This window comes from Rhinopithecus roxellana, chromosome 17, assembly GCF_007565055.1.
Source record: "Rhinopithecus roxellana isolate Shanxi Qingling chromosome 17, ASM756505v1, whole genome shotgun sequence".
NCBI classification, from domain to species: domain Eukaryota; kingdom Metazoa; phylum Chordata; class Mammalia; order Primates; family Cercopithecidae; genus Rhinopithecus; species Rhinopithecus roxellana.
Genome location: NC_044565.1, coordinates 84,146,025 through 84,166,015, shown reverse-complemented (window position 1 = coordinate 84,166,015; position 19,991 = coordinate 84,146,025). Strand labels below are relative to the sequence as shown.

General features: G+C 42.1%; 1 pseudogene; it reads left to right on the top strand.

Moving 5' to 3' along the window:
* Window positions 1-16,073: 16,073 nt before the first annotated feature.
* LOC104655219 lies at window positions 16,074-16,463 on the top strand (annotated as a pseudogene).
* The last annotated feature ends 3,528 nt before the right edge of the window (window positions 16,464-19,991 follow it).

Here is a 19,991-nt window from a genome sequence, read left to right as displayed (position 1 = left end):
TTCCTCTTGGAATGTGATAACTATTTTAAAAAGACGGTATGCAATAATAGCAACTCAGTAGGTGATGAGGTTTGGCTGTGTCCCCACCCAAATCTCAACTTGAATTGTATCTCCCAGAATTCCCACGTGTTGTGGGAGGGAGCCAGGAGGCAGTAATTGAATCATGGGGGCTGGTCTTTCACCTGCTATTCTCGTTAGAGTGAATAAGTCTCACCAGATCTGATGGGTTTATCAAGGGTTTCCGCTTTTGCATTTTCCTCGTGTTCTCTTGTGACCGCCATGTAAGAAGTGCCTTTTGCCTCTCGCCATGATTCTGAGGCCTCCCCAGCCATGTGGTACTTTAAGTCCAATTAAACCTCTTTTTGTTCCGAGTTTTGCATATGTCTTTATCAGCAGCATGAAAACTAACTAATACAATAGGAAACATTGATAAGTTGTACTCTTAAATCTTCTTTTACATATATAACAAAGAGAAACAATTCTTTTTCAAAGAAATGACATGGAAGTTTATCAACCATGTCGATCATTTAAAAGAGGCATGTCTAGATTAAGTAGGAGGAAGAAGGGAAGAAGGACATAGATGAAGGACAAAGGCCACTGATGGAAAATAATAGCATGTGGATTAGGGTTCCCTTTCAGTAACTGGGCGAATATGGGGAAAACTTTGTTTGCATGTTAGCATATCAGAGAATATGTCTTTATCTAGTATTCTTTCATCTCAAAATAAATATCAAACAAAAGATCCATTTTAGGCTCTAAATCTGGGACAAAGAAGGAAATGGATAATTGTTTTCTAAGTGATCACACAGAGAATCTTTTCTTATTGTGCAAGACTTATTTCTTATTGTGAAGACTTTGAAGGGCTCCTCTGGTTGAAACCACTGCAATCTGGATTGGGGAAACTGGTTAGACATAGCCTAAATTTTAATGTGCCCCATGTCTCTCAAAGATAATAGGACCCATGGTTTACACAAACGCGTGGCTTCTCTTTCTTTTGGTTACCATCTATTTTCTAGTTTACTTGGGCTTGGTCCACATGATGCCAAACAACTGGTTTGACTGACTTTTGTTGCACTAAATGGAAGAGACTGACCTATTTGACGTCCTGTGGAGACAAATCCCAGCACTGGGGCCCAGGGCTTGCTGAGAGAACAAGGCTCCCTTTTCTTGAAGGCAAATTTGAGTGTTGCTGTACATTTGAAGTATTTTGATATTGTAGACCTGTAAGCATATGTTCTCAGTGGCTTTGGAGTGGGTCTGGAAAAAATAATAACCAGCCAAAGCAAACCTAGACTGGAGGCGCTAGAAACTGGGATTTAGTGACAGGTCCCAGGAGGCACACAGCTCTGAAGAAAAAGACACATAGGTGCTGTAGGCTGTTAGATGATGCTGGTGTGGTCAATGCTAGCCCCTGGGTTGTGGGAAGCTGCTGCCCAGGGCAGGGGCCATGAGGAAAACCAGGTACCAGGCAAGGTGAGTGGCCGGCAGTCTCAGCCAGCTGGAGTGCCAGTCTATAGGGGCATCCAGACATTGGTGGACCACATCAGGAATATATTGCCAGTTGACTTATACATGCAAATATGACTTTTTTTTTTTTTTGCATGACACATTTATAGGCCACTCCAGTAACTGAGTCCAGCTGCTGCTATTTGCTTGATGCTAGCTTTTGCAGTTGCTACAATTCTGAGACAAGTTGGCCCAATATATATGCTAGTTACAAATGATATACTTTATTATGCAAAATTAAGACCTTTTATTATGCTCCCCATTTTCCCCAGTAAATGATTTGGAAAATTACCTATGATAAATATCGTGTCCTAAGCCTAAAGAAAGATGTAAAACATTTTATTGCAAAATAAGGTCGTTTCTAAATATGTAACCAAATGTTAAACAAATAATGAAAGGAGACTGGGCATGGTGGCTTACGCGTGTAATCCCAGCACTTTGGGAGGCCCGGAAATGGGAGGATTGCTTGAGTCCAGGAGGTGGAGATCAGCCTGGGCAGCATAGCGAGACCTTGTATTTACAAAAAATAAATGAAATTAGCCAGGCATGGTGGTGTGCGCCTGTAGTTCCAGCTACTTAGAAGGCTGAAGTGGGAGGATTGCTTGAGCCTGGGAGGTCAAGGCTGCAGTGAGCTGAGAATGTGCCACTGCACTCCAGCCTGGGTGACAGAAAGAGACCCTGTCTCACAAAAGAAAAAAAAAAAAAAAAAAAAAAGAGTAGCTATAGAGTGTTGGTAGAGCCCAGGTAGTTGTTTTTGTTTTTGCTTTTTTTTTTTGTTTTTTGAGATGGATTCTTGCTCACTCTGTCGCCCAGGCTGGAGTGCAATGCCACAATCTTAGCTCACTGCAACCTCCGCCTCCCAGGTTCAAGCGATTCTCTGGCCTCAGCCTACTGAGTAGCTGGGAGTACAGACACACACCAGCAAGCCCAGTTAATTTTCGCATTTTTAGTGGGGATGGGGTTTCACCATGTTGGCCAGGATGGTCTCGATCTCTTGACCTCGTGATCCGCCCACCTTGGCCTCCCAAAGTGCTGGGATTACAGGCATGAACTACTGCACCTGGTGGAGCCCAGGTAGTTTATGTATGTCATTGTTTATATGACTCACAACAATCCTATGTGGTAGGTAGGTATTCCCATTTTACAGAGGAGAAAGTTAAGGTTGAGAAACAATACAGAACCTGACTTCAGGTCACACAGCTTGTGTCAGGGTTGGAATTCCAACCCAGGCAGTGGAGCAACAGAGTTCCATTTTTTAAGCTCTCTGCTCCGCTGATTCTGAATATTAAAACAACAACACAACATTGGATGAAGAGTCTTCAAATCATTAGCCTACCTGGTTGTCAGTCTGCATGTGTTGCTTGGTCTAGCTCCATTTGGCCAAAATGCCAGAGCAGAACCTCGGTGCAGTGACAACATCTTAACTGATATGGAAGGGTGAATATTCTTGAGGTAAAGTAAATAGGGCAGAGAGGCTCAGGTTGCAGATTGGGATGGGTAGGTAGGTTTTCAAGTGGATCCATAGAGCCTCCGACTTCCAGGAGAGGTGTCTTGAAAAATGCTGTGTTGGGACATGGAGGGATGAAGCCTAGGAAGGGGCTCTCTTGGGCAAGATAAGAAAATGCCTTTCTCATCGAGGAGGTGAGGCCAGGGGCTAGGGCAGGAGGGCTCTAGAAGACCCACTTGTGATAAGCATGCAGAAAATACCACTCAGGTGTGTGGCGCTTTGCAACCCTAGACTTTTGCTCTCTAACACCATTCAGGCTCCAGCAAGTGCTTCTCCATTTGTCCCGAGTGGTATGTCCTAGAAATGAAAGGTGTCTGTGTTCCCATGTGAAGTATGTTTGTGGGCTGTGTTGCTACAGATATCAGAGGACACTAATCCAAGTTCAGGGAGGATTTCAGTGCCAGAAACACAGGTAGGGAAAAGAAAACTACCAATAAACTTTTGAAAACATTCATCTCAGGTAATATAAATGCTATAGATTCTTGTCAAATATTTTCTAGGAGTGCTAAGTATCCCTTTTCCTACTTTTCTCCAACTTCAAATTCTTGGTGCTGGAGTTATTCAGGAATCTGTGTGATATTTGCAACAACTGCATCTAAGGGCTGAGAAATATTTGCAACACCAAACAACTGATGTTACTCTTAACTTGTATCTATGTGCATCTCCATATAACATGTGTGAGGCATAGCATCCATTCTTTACTTCAGAAGGCAACCAACCAGTTAGACTTTGGATGCTAGAATTGCAATGCTGTGTTGCAATTTAAAATTAAAGGATGCGCCTGTAATTCCAGGACTTTGGGAGGCCAAGGCAGGAAGATTGCTTGAGATCAGGAGTCGAGACCAGCCTGGCCAACATGGTGAAACCCTGTCTTTACTAAAAAAAATACAAAACTTAGCCAGCCAGGCATGGTGGCAGGTGCCTGTAATGCCACCTGCTGGGGAGGCTGAAGAAGGAGAATTGCTTGAACCTGGGAGGCGGAGGTTGCAGTGAGCTGAGATCATGCCACTGCCCTCCAGCCTGGGTGACAGAGTGAGACTCCATCTCAAAAAAAAAAAAAAAGGATGTTTTATTTTTATAAAAACATTAAATATGACCTAATTACATTTTCAGGAAATTAAATTGTCACTATTATTTAAAATTTATATTCATTAACTATAATTTGTATCTGACTTTTATTTTTAATAATTTTAAATACTAAAAGATAGTTAAAATAAATTAAAAATATATTGTGATATAGTTTGGCTGTGTCCCCACCCAAATCTCATCTTGAATTCCCACGTGTTGTGAAAGGGACCCTGTGGGAGGTAACTGAATCATGGAGGCAAGTCTTTCCCGTGCTGTTCTCGTGATAGTGAATAAGTCTTATGAGATCTGATGGTTTTATAAAGAGGAGTTCCCTTGCACAAGCTCTCTCTTTTTGCCTGCTGCCATCCGTAAGACGTGACTTGCTCCTCTTTGCCTTCCACCATGATTGTGAGGCCTACCCATCCACGTAGAACTGTAAGTACATTAAACATATTTTTCTTCCCAGTCTTGGGTATGTCTTTAACAGCAGTGCAAAAATGGACTAATACATATATGTAAAATTTTTATGTATTTGATGAAATATATTTATATTGAGCAAATTTGAATCACATTTTATTTTAATCCTCTTTATTATTGAGAATGGATATAAGTCAAGATTGGGATAAAAAGATAAAATAGGGTGAAGTTCAGAAGCTGAAAAGAAACAAAATCAGTGAGGTAATCTGCTTAACACTGGAGAAATAATAAAAGTGAGTATGCATTTGTTGAACTAGCCCACAAAAAATTTTTACACAGGACCTTACAGATTGTTTACTTAATGTAGATCTAATTAGTGATCAAAACAATGAGAATGTAAAAGGAAATTATTCATATCAAATTAACAATTCAGAAGCCACAGATGGATGCAACTTGTGCCTGCCTGGGCGACATAAAGGAAGCTACATTCATGAAATTAGCCCAATGAGAGGAGAAAGATGAAACTGAAACCTTGGGGCTTTACTGTACCTGTGGGAGGCTGATTCAGGAAAATGGCCTTCTTTCTTTCTTTATTTTTTTTGAGATGGAGTCTCACTCAATTACCCAGGCTGGAGTGTAGAGGTGCAACCTCAACTCACTGCAACCTCCGCCTCCCAGGTTCAAGCGATTCTCCAGCCTCAGCTTCCTGAGTAGCTGGGATTATAGGCACGTGCCACCATGCCCAGCTAATTGTTGCATTTTTAGTAGAGACGAGATTTCACCATGTTGGCCAGACTGGTCTCAAAATCCTAGCCTCAGGTGATCCTCCTGCCTCAGCTTCCCAAAGTGCTGGGATTACAGGCACGAGCCACCACACCCAGCCAAAATGGCCTCTTTATAGCAGGAGACTGTGTCCTCAAAACACAGTCCCATCCAAGTGAATGGTTACAATTTTTGGATGAACATGGCGGAACATCCAATATTCCATTTTACACCCAAATTCTTCTGACTGGGAAAGACATCATAGAAACTGGCTTTTATATGCTGAGTTCAAATACAAAATATTTTGTGAATTCTATACCAATTATCACCAATCTTGAAGATTAGCTTTGGTTAAATAATGTATTATGGCCAGATGAGGAAAGCCCTGTGCACATACAAAAAGCACACAATCAATTGTTTGAGGAAAAAAAGGTTAATAAGCAGCAGACAATGAGTAGTAGTCAGCAAAGACAAGTAAACACCAATAAAGAACATCTGCCATAATATTCCTAAAAGAAACATGTTATTTAGCCAAACAAAATGATGCTTTTTATAGCCTTAATAATATACTTCTTATGGAAAACAATGAAGTTTTCTGGGTTTTGTATGAATGATTTAAAAATTTGCTGCTAGGGTGATCAAACATGAAAGAGATTAAAAACACACAAATGATCTCTATTGAGGATTGAGAATTAAAAGAGATTATTAAATTAAAGGATCATAAAATGATAAAAATATTTAACATTTAAAAAAGCAAATATGACTCAGTTGAACTAGCTTGCAGCGGTCAAAAGTCAAGTTGAGTGACTCACTTTTTTTGTGTGTTTGTGTTCAGGCTGGAGTTCAGTGGCGCTATCTCAGCTCACTGCAGCCTCCACCTCCCAGGTTCAAGAAATTCTCCTGCCTCAGTCTCCCGAGTAGGTGGGATTACAGGCGTGTGCCACCATGCCCAGCTAATCTTTTTGTAGTTTAGTAGAGATGGAGTTTCATCATGTTGTTCGGGCTGGTCTCCAACTCCTGGCCTCAAGTGATCCTCCTGCCTCAGGGTCCCAAAGTGCTGGGATTACAGGTGTGAGCCACTATGCCCAGCCTGAATGACTCACATTTATGATACTCACTGTTAAACTATCTGGAGAGGAAAACAAGGAACTTGAAATTAATCAGTATTTTATTGGTTTCACACTTCTGAAAAATAGAGCTTTTGTCTTAACTAAAGACACAGCTTTAAATTTTAGCCATTGATTTAAAAGATTGTGGGTAAGCCTGTGATAATGATGTTAATATAGTTGTTAAAGAAAAAGGTATGCAATCCAGAATTATGGTTGAAAATATAGAAACATCCTTTGAACTGTAGTTTGAATTTTAACAAGAAAATGTCAGCTTTACCTGTGCTGATAGCAATGGTATTCCTTGGAACAATTCAAACATTATTTACGTTGTTTTCTATATCTCTGTAAAGTGGAACATATTGATGAAACGCATACCAAATCTGACCTTATAACACGCTTGGATACACAGTGGAAATTCTAATGAAACACTGTCAAAGCAATTAGATTTTATTAGGCAAGATATGAAATCCATTAATAGAACTAAGCAAAACCATAGAAAATCCTCAAATAAAGAACAAATCTCAGGTTTTGGCAGAATGTGAAATTAATTTTAAATCTCATCATTCAGTTATTTGTTATGAACCACAGCTTGCTGTAAACAATGTTAGCTGAAAAATAAAAAAACAAAACCATGATCTCTTTAAGTTTTATTTCAGTTTAAAATGGATTCTACAAATATATCTAAAGATTTAAAGAAAATTGTTATTCTAAATAAAAAAGATACATGATAAATATGTAACAAAAGTAAAATTCCAGCAAAATACAAGGCAATTTGAACAACAAAACAAAAACATTTGCATTACTATGAAGGAGAAGGTTCACACATATACAATCTGGAAACTGACTTCTACAGACTGTTTTGTGGCCATTCTAGATTAAGGTATTGTATTGATTGAAGAGAAATCTAAACAAACCAATATATTGGTATTTTTTTATTTGTAATAATCCAGTCCAGAAAAAGTTAAAAGAACTTATGGATTAGAGTATCAATGTAGATATTGTTTTAAAAGAAGCTAAAAATAACTATATAAGTGATATGGTTTGGCTATGTCCCCACCCAAATCTCATCCTGAATTGTAATCCCCACATGTTGGGGGAGGGACCTGTGGGAGGTGATTGGATCATGGGGGCCGTTTCCCCCATGCTGTTCTCATGATAGTGAGTGAGTTCTCATGACACCTGGTGGTTTTATAAGTGGCAATTTCCCCTGTTCTTTCTGTCTCTCTCCTGCTGCCTTGTGAAGAAGGTGCCTGCTTCGCCTTCCACCATAATTGTAAATTTCCTGAGGCCTCCCCAGCCATGCAGAACTGTGAGTCAGTTAAAACTCTTTCCTTTATAAATTACCCAGTCTGGGGTAGTATCTTTACAGCAGTGTGAAAACAGGCTAGTACAATAAGCAATAGTAGTATCTACAATGGAATTAAAATATTTGGCCGTATTTCCAGTGATAACACTAATTAACCATAGATGACCTCATTACAATGTTTGAAATTGGTTTGAAAATTGTGGTTCATTTCCAATCTAAGTATCATTTTAATAAATTTATTGACAATTCCAATGGCTACTAGCTTAGCAGTGTTTCCCTTAAACAAAATTGCCAATTTGGCATGACTGTGAACAATTTTGATTATAGCAACATTATTAGTGATTCACTGAAATGAAGAGCAAGAAATACACTTTTTTTTTTTTTTTTTTGGAGTCTTGCTCTGTCGCCCAGGCTGGAGTGCAGTGGCCGGATCTCAGCTCACTGCAAGCTCCACCTCCCGGGTTTACGCCATTCTCCTGCCTCAGCCTCCCCAGTAGCTGGGACTACAGGCGCCCGCCACTACACCCAGTTAGGTTTTTGTATATTTTTTAGTAGAGATGGGGTTTCACCGTGTTAGCCAGGATGGTCTCGATCTCCTGACCTCGTGATCCACCCATCTTGGCCTCCCAAAGTGCTGGGATTACAGGCTTGAGCCATTAAACCCGGCCAAAATACACATTTTTATGGAATAAATTATGCTAACTAATTACAGTTGACCCTTGAGAAACACAGGTTTGAACTTTGTGGGTCCACTTATATGTGAATTTTCTTCCACTTCTGCCACCCCTGAGACAGTAAAACCAATCCCTCCTCTTCCTCTGCCATCTCATTGTGAAAATGACAAGCGTGAAGACTCATGATGATCCACTCCACTTAAGTAATAGTAAATATGTTTTCTCTTCTTTATGACTTGGATAAGATTTTCTTTTCTCTAGCTTACTGTATTGTAAGAATACAGTATATAATACATATAACACACAGAATGTGTGTTAACTGACTGTTTATGTTGTCTGTAAGGCTCCTAGTCAATAGTAGGCTATTAGTAAAGTTTGGGGGAGTCAAAAGTGTTGGATTTTCAACTGTGTAGGGTGGGGAGGTGGTACCCCTAACCGCCTTGTTGTTCAAGGGCCTAGTGTAATTATAGTACACCTTTGTTGTATTACCCACATAAACAGTGCATCAAGGTATGCAACCAGACATGTGCAATCAGTTCTCTTTGATATTTTACCAACTTTTAGTCATGTAAAAGCTTAGTTTTGTACACATTTTTCAATTTTGGTGTTACAAAAGTTGTATTTATCAGGAAGGAGGAAAGGACATACTGTATTTAACAATTTTTAGCTTAATCTACAACTTTTAAATATTTAGATATATGATATTTTGGGCTTAAATGCTGGGCTGACATCCGGGTGAATGTGCATTCAGCTTTGAGGAAAAAATTTGGGAGCCCACACTTGGAGGGAAGATTAGTAAACAAATTTGAGGTTGAATTAAGAATTCTTCCACATCTGAAGATAGTGCAAACCCTAAGTCCCTTCTGTTAAGATGGCAGTTCTCAACCTTGGTTACCCATTAGAATCACCCAGGAGGCTTTAAAGATGCTGATGCCCAGGCTCCCCACTCTGTAGAACTTTTGATTTAGTGGTCTATGTTGAGGCCTGAGCATCAGCACTTCAAAAAACTTCCCGGGGTTGGGCCGAGTGCAGTGGTGTTTATAACTAGTTGATCACAACCAGCTATAGACTTCTTGCTTTCTTCTCTATCTCCTTTGCTTCACTTGACTAGCCTTAAAAAACAACAACAAAATCTTCCCAGGTGATTCTAATGTGCAGTCAGCACTGAAACTAGTTATCAGTAACTTGGATAGTAAACAGCATCCTGACAGGGTTAAAAGAGCTTTGAAGCCAAGTCATGCCATGGCTAGATTGTGGTTACATTATGTCAGGTCTGGGTCAAACTAAGGTTGGCAAGATTGAAAGAGGCTGTCATTACAAAGAAAGAGCATGTAGACCTTGGTTTCATCCATTCAATTGACATTTAATGCACTTCTACAGTGTTTCCTGAACTGAGGATACAGAAAGGAATAAAGTATTAATTCCAAAAATGGGGAACAGATGTATAAACAAAATCAACAAAGTGTTATAAACATTATGGTAAAAGTGTATAGGGCACAGTAGGGACACAATTCCATATAGGAAGGAGGATAGGTGGAGGCAGCCTAAGTTGAGTCTTCAAAGATGTGAGGTTATCAGGGGGCTTTCAGGGCTGAAGACCAGGAGTTTATAGGGAGACTCTTGAATTGGGCAGGACAGGAAACCCAGGTTTATACGAGAGCAAGAGGAGGCCCTTGGGAACAGACACAGTAGAGAGAGGCAGGAACGTGGGAAGTTGTGTTAGTCTGTTCTCATGCTGCTAATGAAGACATACCTAAGACTGGGTAATTTATAAAGGAAAGAGGTTTAATGGACTCAGTTTCACATGGCTTGGAAGGTCTCACAATCATGGTGGAAGGTGAAGGAAGAGCAAGGCACATCTTACATGGCAGCAGGCAAGAAGAGCGTGTGTAGGGGAACTGCCCTTTATAAAACCAGCAGATCTTGTGAGACTTATTCACTATCATGAGAACAGCACGGGAAAGACCCAGCCCCATGATTCAATTACTTCCTACCAGGTCCCTCCCATGACACGTGGGAATTATGGGAGCTACCATTCAAGATGAAATTCGGGTGGGGACACAACCAAATCATATCAGAAGACATTGCTAGGATGAGTGGCCAACTTCTCTTTGGTCTGGAGCCAATTTTATATAGGCCTTGAGTGTGCTTTTTGAGCAACATCTCAGAGGATCTTCAAACTGGGTTTACAGCAGTACTTTTCAGGAGTTTTGATGGCATGGGAAGGGACTCTATTTCCAGATCCTTGATTTCCATAAGTATTTTTCCTAAAATTTCCCTGCCCCAAAGCAGATGCTGGAGCCATTCTCTCAGCAGCTTCAAGCTGTTTGTCCTCCTGTGATTATCCTCTGTGCTTTCCACAGGTCAGCAGTTCTCCTGTCCATTTAGGATCTTCCTGTAATCTGCTACTCTGCGGTGCTACCTCAGAGGCACCAAATGAAAAGGTGAGAAGTATCAGTTTCAGGGACCTCCTTTACTGTTAATCAAAGAACTCAAGCCTGCCTTCTGGTTTTGTATCTTACACGTTCCCTTTTGTTGATTCCTAATCCTACTTAAAGTTAACATTTATCCCTTGCTAACCCCTCCACTCTGGCAACTAAGAAAAATGTGAAAGGCATAACGACATAGCTTCATTAATCCTTCCTTTTTGTTGTCCTATGTGTTCCATCTACGTCATTGAGAATGCCACCAGATGATATAATTTTTGTTTTTTAACATTCATACTTAGTATAAAGAACTTAAGAGTAAAAAAAGTGCCTTCCATGATATATTGCTTTAACATCACAGTAACCCTGTATTTTTGTTAGATGGCCCCAGAGGCTATGATTCCCATGGGCACAGGAAAATGATGCCCAGCCAAGAGAAATTAAGAGATTTGTCCTAGTCTCCTGCTTGTGAGTGCTGGAACTGGGTTTTATACCCAGATATTTAAAGTCAGATTTCAAAATCCAATATTCTTTTCTACATACTAAATGACTTCTCTTGTAGTAGGCATGTGAGTTTGCTTTAGGAGGCAGCACAGAAAGGACATGTTATTCTACTGAGTCTTGAAGGGAAAGAATCAGAATTCCCAAGTGTACTTGTAGGAAGTAAGGAGGGAGAACCACAAGGATGGGAGAACTGGTGTGATGACTGGAATCTGCAGGAATAACAAAAGGGCTTCCTAGGGAGGGGGCCTGGCTTGGGTCAGGGGACTCCCAGGTCCAAATAGGAAAACATCTGCATGTCTCCAGCCCCAGATCTGCTGTCAGACACTGCCCTTACTTTATGCCTCTTGGTGGTAGTGGAGGCTGACAGGTGAGGGTCCTAGGGAAGCTTCTTTGACTCTCAACAGCAGCTCTTCATCAAGGGTCCTCAATATGCAAAATGGCCTGACTTTTTTTCTGGGCCATTCTAGAAGAAAACCCTGACTTGGCAATGGGAAGGGGAAGGGAGGTTCTATAGGGGAGGAGGGCCTTGCCTGGCAGGAGTCTGAGCTGCAGGCTGAGCTGAGGGGTGGCAGAGAGCTGATGGGAGGACAACTGCAACGGAATGAATGTCCACTGCAGTTGAATGAATGTTCCACATGTTTTGGGACATTTTCTGTTTCCCACATGTTGACTCAGAAGATTTGGGGTGAGATGTGTAAAGGCTGCAGGTATAGTAAATGGTCCAAGTGTGAATCCCTGATACATCACTTACTGTCTTGGGGTCTTAGGCAAGTTGATTGACCTCTCTAGGCCCCATTGCCTCATCTGTAAAATGGGGATGATGGGACTCACCTGGTGGGCTTCATGTGACACTTGGCACGGGCACCTTCATCTTAGATTTTTCTAGACTGGCCGCTGCTGGAGGGCCAGGATGGCATCACCAGTGACTTGCATTGTCCCAGACTTACTGTAAGTGCTGCTTGACTGGCTGCTGACTACACATGACTATAGGGAATCAGTAGGTGTTTGTGGATTCTTGAGTCAGACAGTTCAAATCCTAGCTTCACTACTTATTAATTGTGCGAGTCCATTTTCTCCCACCTCCCTTACCTTGTCTGTAAAGTGGAGACAACTGGAGAGCATGCCTTATAGGTAGCTGTGAAAATTAAAAGAGGAAATACATAAAAAATCATCAAGAAATCCCAGAGGCTATTACTGCAGATAGGCAAGAGGGAAAGCAAGAAATGAGGCATCAGGCAGCCTGCACCCAAGTTCCTGATCTGATAAATCACCAGCCCTCTCATCTTGGACAAGTCACCTCCACTTCATCTTTCTGAGCCTTGTTATCTTATCTGTCACATAGAGATGTTGAAGCTCTGTTGCCTCAGGACCATTGTATAGTAATGGGAAAGTTTGATATGAAGCATTAACCAAATGTAGGGAATTATTGTAGTCTGACCCCGATGGCCTTAACCACCTCAGTCCTCTGTGGGATGTCAGAATCCTCAGGAAGGGACCCCAAGAGTTCAGATTCCTTCCCTGGCCCGAAAGTTTCTTTCCACAGGAGTTTGCTGCCCTCTGGTGGGTGTTATTGCCAAATTACCCAAACTTTTCCTGGAAAAGATTAAGCATCTTGGCTTTGCGAGCTGGAGGCTATAGCATATTTGGGAGATGAACTATGAATAGGGGCGTTGGCCTATCTTCTAGCCCTCCAGGGGAGTAGTTCTTGGAATGAGGCCTCTGATCAGTATCACCTGGGTGTTTGATAGGAATGCACACTCTCGGCCCTACAGCTGACCTATGAAGCAGAAACCCTGGGGGTGGGGCCCAGCGGTCTGTGCTTTAATGTGACCTCCAGGCTCTTGCGTGCAGAGGTTTGAGAACCACTGTTCTAGGAACTCTAGGACCTCAGAATTAGAAGGGAGAGGCTGGAGAAGAGCTGGGAAGGGTGGTAACTTTGATTGTGTGCAGCCACATAGCTATCTGGGGTGTAAAAAATATTAAAACTGCACATTTAAAAGAATGGTAGAACTGACTGGGTGCTTTGGCTCACGCCTATACTCCCAGGAATTTGGGAGGCCAAGGCGGGAGGATCACTTGAATCGCAGAGTTCAAGAACAGCCTGAGCAGCATAGCAAGACCCTGTCTCTACACAAAAACTAAAGAAAAATTAGCTAGGCAGGATGGTGGCCACCTGTAATCCTAGCAACTCAGGAGGCTGAGGTAGGAGAATCACTAGAGCCCAGGAGTTTGAGGATACAGTCACCTATGATCGTGCCACTGCACTCCAGCCTGTGTGAAAGAGCAAGACCCTATCTCGAGAGAGAGAGAGAGAAAGGCAGAGTAAATATACAAATATCCTTCACTAGATTTACCAGTTGTCACCAGTTTGCCACATTTCATTAATCTCCTGTTTTCTACACTTGTTTTATGCTGATCCATTTGAAAGAAAGCTGTAGAAATCATAGCACTTCACTCTCATATATTTAGCAGCATTTTGTAAAAGAAACTTCTATATGGCCACAACATTATCATTACAACTAAGAAAATTAATAATTTTATAATTGATTTGCATTCATATTCACATTTCTACAATTGGCTCCAAAATATTTTTTATATTTGCATGTGTGTTTTAAATCTGAGATCTAATTCAAAATTCTGCATTGTATTATATCTCATATTATGTGTTTTTAAGTACCTTTTAATCTAAAGCAGCCCACTGTCCATGACTTTTCTTTCTTTGTTTTCTTTTTTTTTTCTTTTTTTTTTTTTTTTGAGACAGGCTCTCACTCTGTCACCCAGGCTGGAGTACAGTGGTGTGATCTTGGCTCACTGCAACCTCTGCCTCCTGGGTTCAAGTGATTCTTCTGCTTCAGCCTCCCTAGTAGTTGGGATTACAAGCGCCTGCCACCATGCCTGGCTAATTTTTGTATTTTCAGTAGAGATGGGGTTTCATCATGTTGGCCAGGCTGGTCTCCAACTCCTGACCTCAGGTGATCTGCCCGCCTCAGCCTCCCAAAGTGCTGGGATTACAGGAGTGAGCCACTGCATCTGGTCAACTTTTCTTTTTTCTTTTCTTTCTTTTTTTCTTTTTTTTAAATGACACTGACTTTTTTAAAGAATTCAGGCCTGTTGTGTTATGGAATGTCCCACAACTGGATTTGTCACATTGCATTCTCATGGTTGGATTCAGGTTAGACATTTTTGTCAAGAATGCTTCATTGGTGATGTTGTATGCTTCTTGTTGTATCAGGAGGTCAGGTTATGTTGCTGTGTATCTGAATCACCTGGGGAACTTTTTTCAGACACCGGTTCTTGGGCTACGCACCTGGAGTTTCAGTTTCCTTGGTCTGGGATGTGCTCAGCACATTCACATTATTTGAAGGCATCACAGGGATTCTGTGGTGTGACCAGGGTTGGATCCCATGAGAGGAAAACCTTCCAGTCTCTCTGTCTTTCATGAATTTATCTTTTAACACCTCCATCTCAAAGCAACAACAATTGGAGCAGTGCTACCATGTCTCTCTGCCCCTTGTTTACCCGCCAAAACCTTCCTCCACCCACCTCCTCCCACCTCCAGTGAGATCCTGAGAAATGGTTCACTCTAGGACAGTTGCCCCTGGGGCTGAGCTGGAGCTTCAGCTCACCATGGGGTAAGATGTATGATGGGGCAGGTGTCAAGGAACCTGGAAGGAACTCCTCCTGGGGATGGAAGGTGGAGCTGGTACGAACTACCCATTGGAGTGAGAAGGAGGGAGCTAAGGCAATCTGAGCTCCTGAACTTTATTCCCATAGCTAGGAGTGACAGTTCTGGAAAGATGAGTCTCACTTTGAAAATAGGAATTTGAAGATAAGCAGTATTCCCTCTTTATATTGTAACACATCAGTTAGCGGCAATTTCTACTATCCCAACATTTGTATTTCTCTCTCTCTCTCTCACCCACACACAGCCATCCCGTACACTGAGGTTACGACATGTATTGATTTATAATCTCTACCTCAGTGGAGAAGATAACAGAAGTGTAAGTGAGCCTTAGAGATGTGATATCAGCATGGATGGAAAAGAGGAAAGAGGAATTGTAGTTTTGGCCTCCTTTGAATGGGTGACTAGAAGTAGGGTGCAAAAAAAAAAAAAAAAAAAAAAAAAAAGGCTGTCGGACAGCATGGGAATCTGATCAAAGCAGGGAGACTTGCAGGAACAGCCACTGTGGGGATAGGCACCTGTGGATTTTGGGGAAGAGAAGTGCTGAGTGGAATGGCAGAGGAGTAGCTGCAGGGGGTAAAGACAGAAGCAGCTGTGGAAATGCCCCCAAACTCAGCAAATTTGATAGTGTCTTTTAGGGCTAAAGGTCAAGCTGATGAACCCAGGGTCAAAACATGGAGGTAGAAACAAAATGCCAATAATTGCACTGGGCTAGATCAGGCAGAATTTGATGGCTGGCTGTGCTCAGTCCTGCCTGGTGCTCCTGAGCTGGGAGCAGGAAGCAGCTCACCAGGCTGGACTGGTTTGAGGTAGCCTCATTAGGCTAAGCAAGGAGCATGAGCCCCTGTGATGCAGAGACTGGGGAGAAGGAGGGAGATGTGATCCCTTGAGCATTCCTGTAGCTCCTACCTCCTCATGTCTGCTCCCTCCTGCTTCACATCCAAGACTGACTGCACAGCACTCCTGACCTGCATGGATGCCTTAGGAAATGTCTGAGCTCAACGAGAATCTTTACAATATGCTCTTTCTCTGCCACCACTGAGTCATGCGGAGGCAGAGGCTTTGGTGCATTCAAGATTGGGCTTCACCCATAACCCACCGCCACAGCCAAGAAAGGCATTTCTGTTGGAGGTGTAATGGACATTAATACTGCTTTACAAGAGGTACTGAAGACCGCCCTCATCCACCATGACCTAGCATGCAGAATTTGCAAAGCTGCCAAAGCCTTGGACAAGCGCCAAGCCCATCTTTGTGTGCTTGCATCCAACTGTGATGGGCCTATGTATGTCAAGTTGGTGGAGGCCCTTTGTACTGAACACCAAATCAACTTAATTAAGGGTGATGACAACAAGAAACTAGGGGAATGGGCAGGCCTCTGTAAAACTGACAGAGGGGGGAAACCCCGTAAAGTGGTTAGTAGCAGTTGTGTAGTAGTTAAGGACTATGGCAAAGAGTCTCAGGCCAAGGATGTCATTGAAGAGTACTTCAAATACAAGAAATGAAGAAATAGATCCTTGACTCACACATGCACACAAAGAATCTTTAGAATATGCCACCTTGTCATGTATTCACAAATATGTGCTCACATATACACACACAGCACACATGTAAAAACACATGAACGCTGAGCTAGGCAGGACTCGGGCCCGGCAAGTCTAGTTCCTGCTGCATAGCCTTGGGCAAGTCACGTCATCTCTCTGAACTACAGCTGTCTTTTCTGAGAGAGAGTAAAGTGAGGTGATTCCTGAGATTGGAGAATGTAAGAGCTGGAAGAAAAGTCAGGCATCATGATCTTCCATCCCTTCATTTTACAGATGTACAATTAGAGATTAGAAGGGGTTCAGAAGCCATGCTTTCTACCCTTTCCTTGGACCACTGGGGAAACTGAGGCCCACATAGGGAAAGAAAGTGACTATTCTGGGGTACTTTAATCCATGGACTTTATCCCAGGGAGCCAGGAGACTATCTCAGAAATATCTCTTTAGTCTCAACTCCTTTCAAGCTTCCAAAGCTAGACTGGAGAGGAAGAAGATGGTGGGTAAGCAGTGAACGAAGGAGAACGATGAGGTGAGCAAACCAACCATGATCATTTCTGTGGTGGGATGGCAGAAGGTGTGAGGTTATGAGAGAATGTTGGGCATGCTGTTTCAATCACTGTCTTTCCTACAAGCCCACACCAGAGAAACTCCGTGGGCACGTGTGTGGGGTCACGGAGGCAGAGTTATTTCTGGGTAGCAAGGGGTGTACTTGTGAGGTTGTGTGAGGGGCTGATATGGCTATGTTTCAAAGTGCTTGAGGTTGCATTTTCAACCTTTTAAAACAGTTCTGTGAAACTTCAAAAGAATTGAGTCTACATTTTGCATTTTTGGTGAGTTCTCAATCTTAGCCATCTGGCTCAAACAAGAAGGCTTTAACTGCCAGGCATAGTGGCTCATGCCTATAATCCCACTTTTGGAGGCTGAGGTGGGTGGATCACCTGAGGTCAGGAATTCAAGACCAGCCTGGCCAATGAGGTGAAACCCTATCTCTACAAAAATATAAAAATTAGCCAGGTGTGGTGGCAGGTGCCTGTAATCCCAGCTACTCGGAGGCTGAGGTGGGAGAATCGCTTGAACCTGGGAGGCGGCGGTTGCAGTGAGCTGAGACTGCACCACTGCACTCCAGCCAGGGATACAGAGTGAGAGTCCATCTCACCACCACCACCAACAATAACAAAAAAGGCTTTAATTTAGAGCTCCCCAGAGTTTGGTTTTGGTTTTAGTATATGGAGTTTTAGTGTATTTCATGGAGTGGGGGTAAAAACTGGTTGGAAAACACCAGAGTTAATCAAGGCAGGCAGACTTCTTCACTAAATATAAGTCTTAGGGCCACACAGCTTTGTGAGTCTACAGGTGAGGCTGTGCTGTGCAGCATCCCTCAGTTGGCTGGATCATGGATGCTTTCCCTTGGGGCAAAGCATCTCAGGAGGCTGGAGTTATGGACCACCCTTGAGGAAACACTATGTAAGCCATAGGCAATTTTTAAGCCATAAAGAAAAATATTTTCTTATTTTTAGTATAAAAAATTTTGTACCCATGTGATTGATTTTAAGCAACATTCAACTATATTGAAGGATGATAATTTTAAGTGAATTTAAAGACTCAATTTGATAATTTTTCAATGATTTATAACATTTGTCATGAGAAGTATAGGATTTGCTCCTTCCATTTCTATTCCTATTTTATTTTATTTTTGAGACAGAGTCTTACTCTGTCACCCAGGCTGGAGTGCAGTGGCAGTATCTCAGCTCACTGCAACCTCCGCCTCCCCTGGTTCAAATTATTCTTCTGCCTCAGCCTCCTGAGTAGCTGGGATTACAGGCAAGAGCCACCATTCCCAGCTAATTTTTGTATTTTTTAGTAGAGATGGGGTTTTACCATGTTGGCCAGGCTGGTTTTGAACTCCTGACCTCAGGTGATCCACCCACCCCAGCCTCCCAAAGTGCTGAGATTACAGGTGTGAGCCACCACTCCCAGCCTCCTTCCACTTTTCATTCTTCTGATTTGGCAGTTAATTCTTGATGTCTTCTATTTTTTTTTTTTTAACCTGGAAATTTAACATGTATATTTAGCTTACTTTCTCAAGTAACTTCTTTACTCTTTACTCTTCTCCTGACTAACTCAATGACTTGAGCATGCTTAACCTCTAACCACTCCCCACTCACTTATATGCCATCGTTGCCTGGTATTTTAGTTCTGTCTTATGCCTGGAAGCCCCCAAAGTAGACATTACAACTATGGTTTTATATATCAACATTCCTATAGATTTGTTCACATGTTAACCACTTTGCTTTCTCTCTTTCATTCTTTCGTACATCTCGGACTTTAGAGTTCTCTTACTGAAGTTCTGTTTATAACAAACTTGGCTTTGCTTTGTTTACAAATTTCTTTATATCATTTTTTATTCTTAAAGGGTAGTTTTATTTGGTACTAAGTGTAGGTAGTGATTACCATCTCTAAAGCTCAATTCCCTCATCTATTAAAAGTGGAGAGTAAATATCTTCCTTAGTGATTTCATGAAGGGATTCTTGGGAGGATCACACGGCATAATGACTAAAAGGTTTCAGTGAACATAGCTCAGGTGTTGACGCTGTCTTCTGTGCCCTGAGAAAACCTTGGGAGTTGTGTAAGACAGTGCTTGCTTTCAGTAAACATGCTGTTTGCCAAAATGTCCTAACACACTGTTGTTCAACCTTGTTTTCATTATTGATTATTGTCCCTGTAAGGAGCCTTTTTAGATTTTTTTCCCTAACTGCCCCCTCCTCTCAGGAAAATTTAATACCACAGGTAAACTGCAAATCCATTATGCACTGTATGTATATCTGTGCTTTGTACTTAAAAGGAGTAAAGACTTTTTTTTTTTTTTAATTGGCCACCAAGAACCAGCTTTTGCTCTCTTGAGGGCAATATCACCCTTGTTGAGAACGTGTGTTCTAGTGGCATTAGAACATTGGCAGCATTTTCAAACTGCAGTGTTCCCTAAGCATTAAAGGATCAGGTGCCGGGTGCGGTGTCTCAGGTGGGTACAGTGGCTCATGCCTATAATCTCAGCACTTTGGGAGGCCGAGGCAGGTGGATTGCTTGAGCTCAGGAGTTCAAGATCAGCCTGGGCAACATGGAGAAACACCATCTCTACAAAAAATACAAAAATTAGCTGGGTGTGGTGGCTCATGACTCTAGTCCCAGCTACTTGGGAGGCTGAGGTCGGAAGATCCCTTCAGCCCAGGACTTTGATGCTACAGTGAGCCAAGATCGTGCCACTGCACTCCAGCCTAGGTGACAGAGGGAGACCCTGTCTCAAACAAAACAAAACAGGATCAGGCTTTGGAATTGGGTAGACCTGGAATTAAATCCCTGCAGTCACATCAGGTAGAGGTACTTCACCTCTCTAACCCTGTTTTAGATCTCAAACGTGGTGACAGTATTTAAAAAGGCATTTAGTACAGTACCCAGAACATAGTAAGTATTCAATAAATGTTAGTTATTAACAAA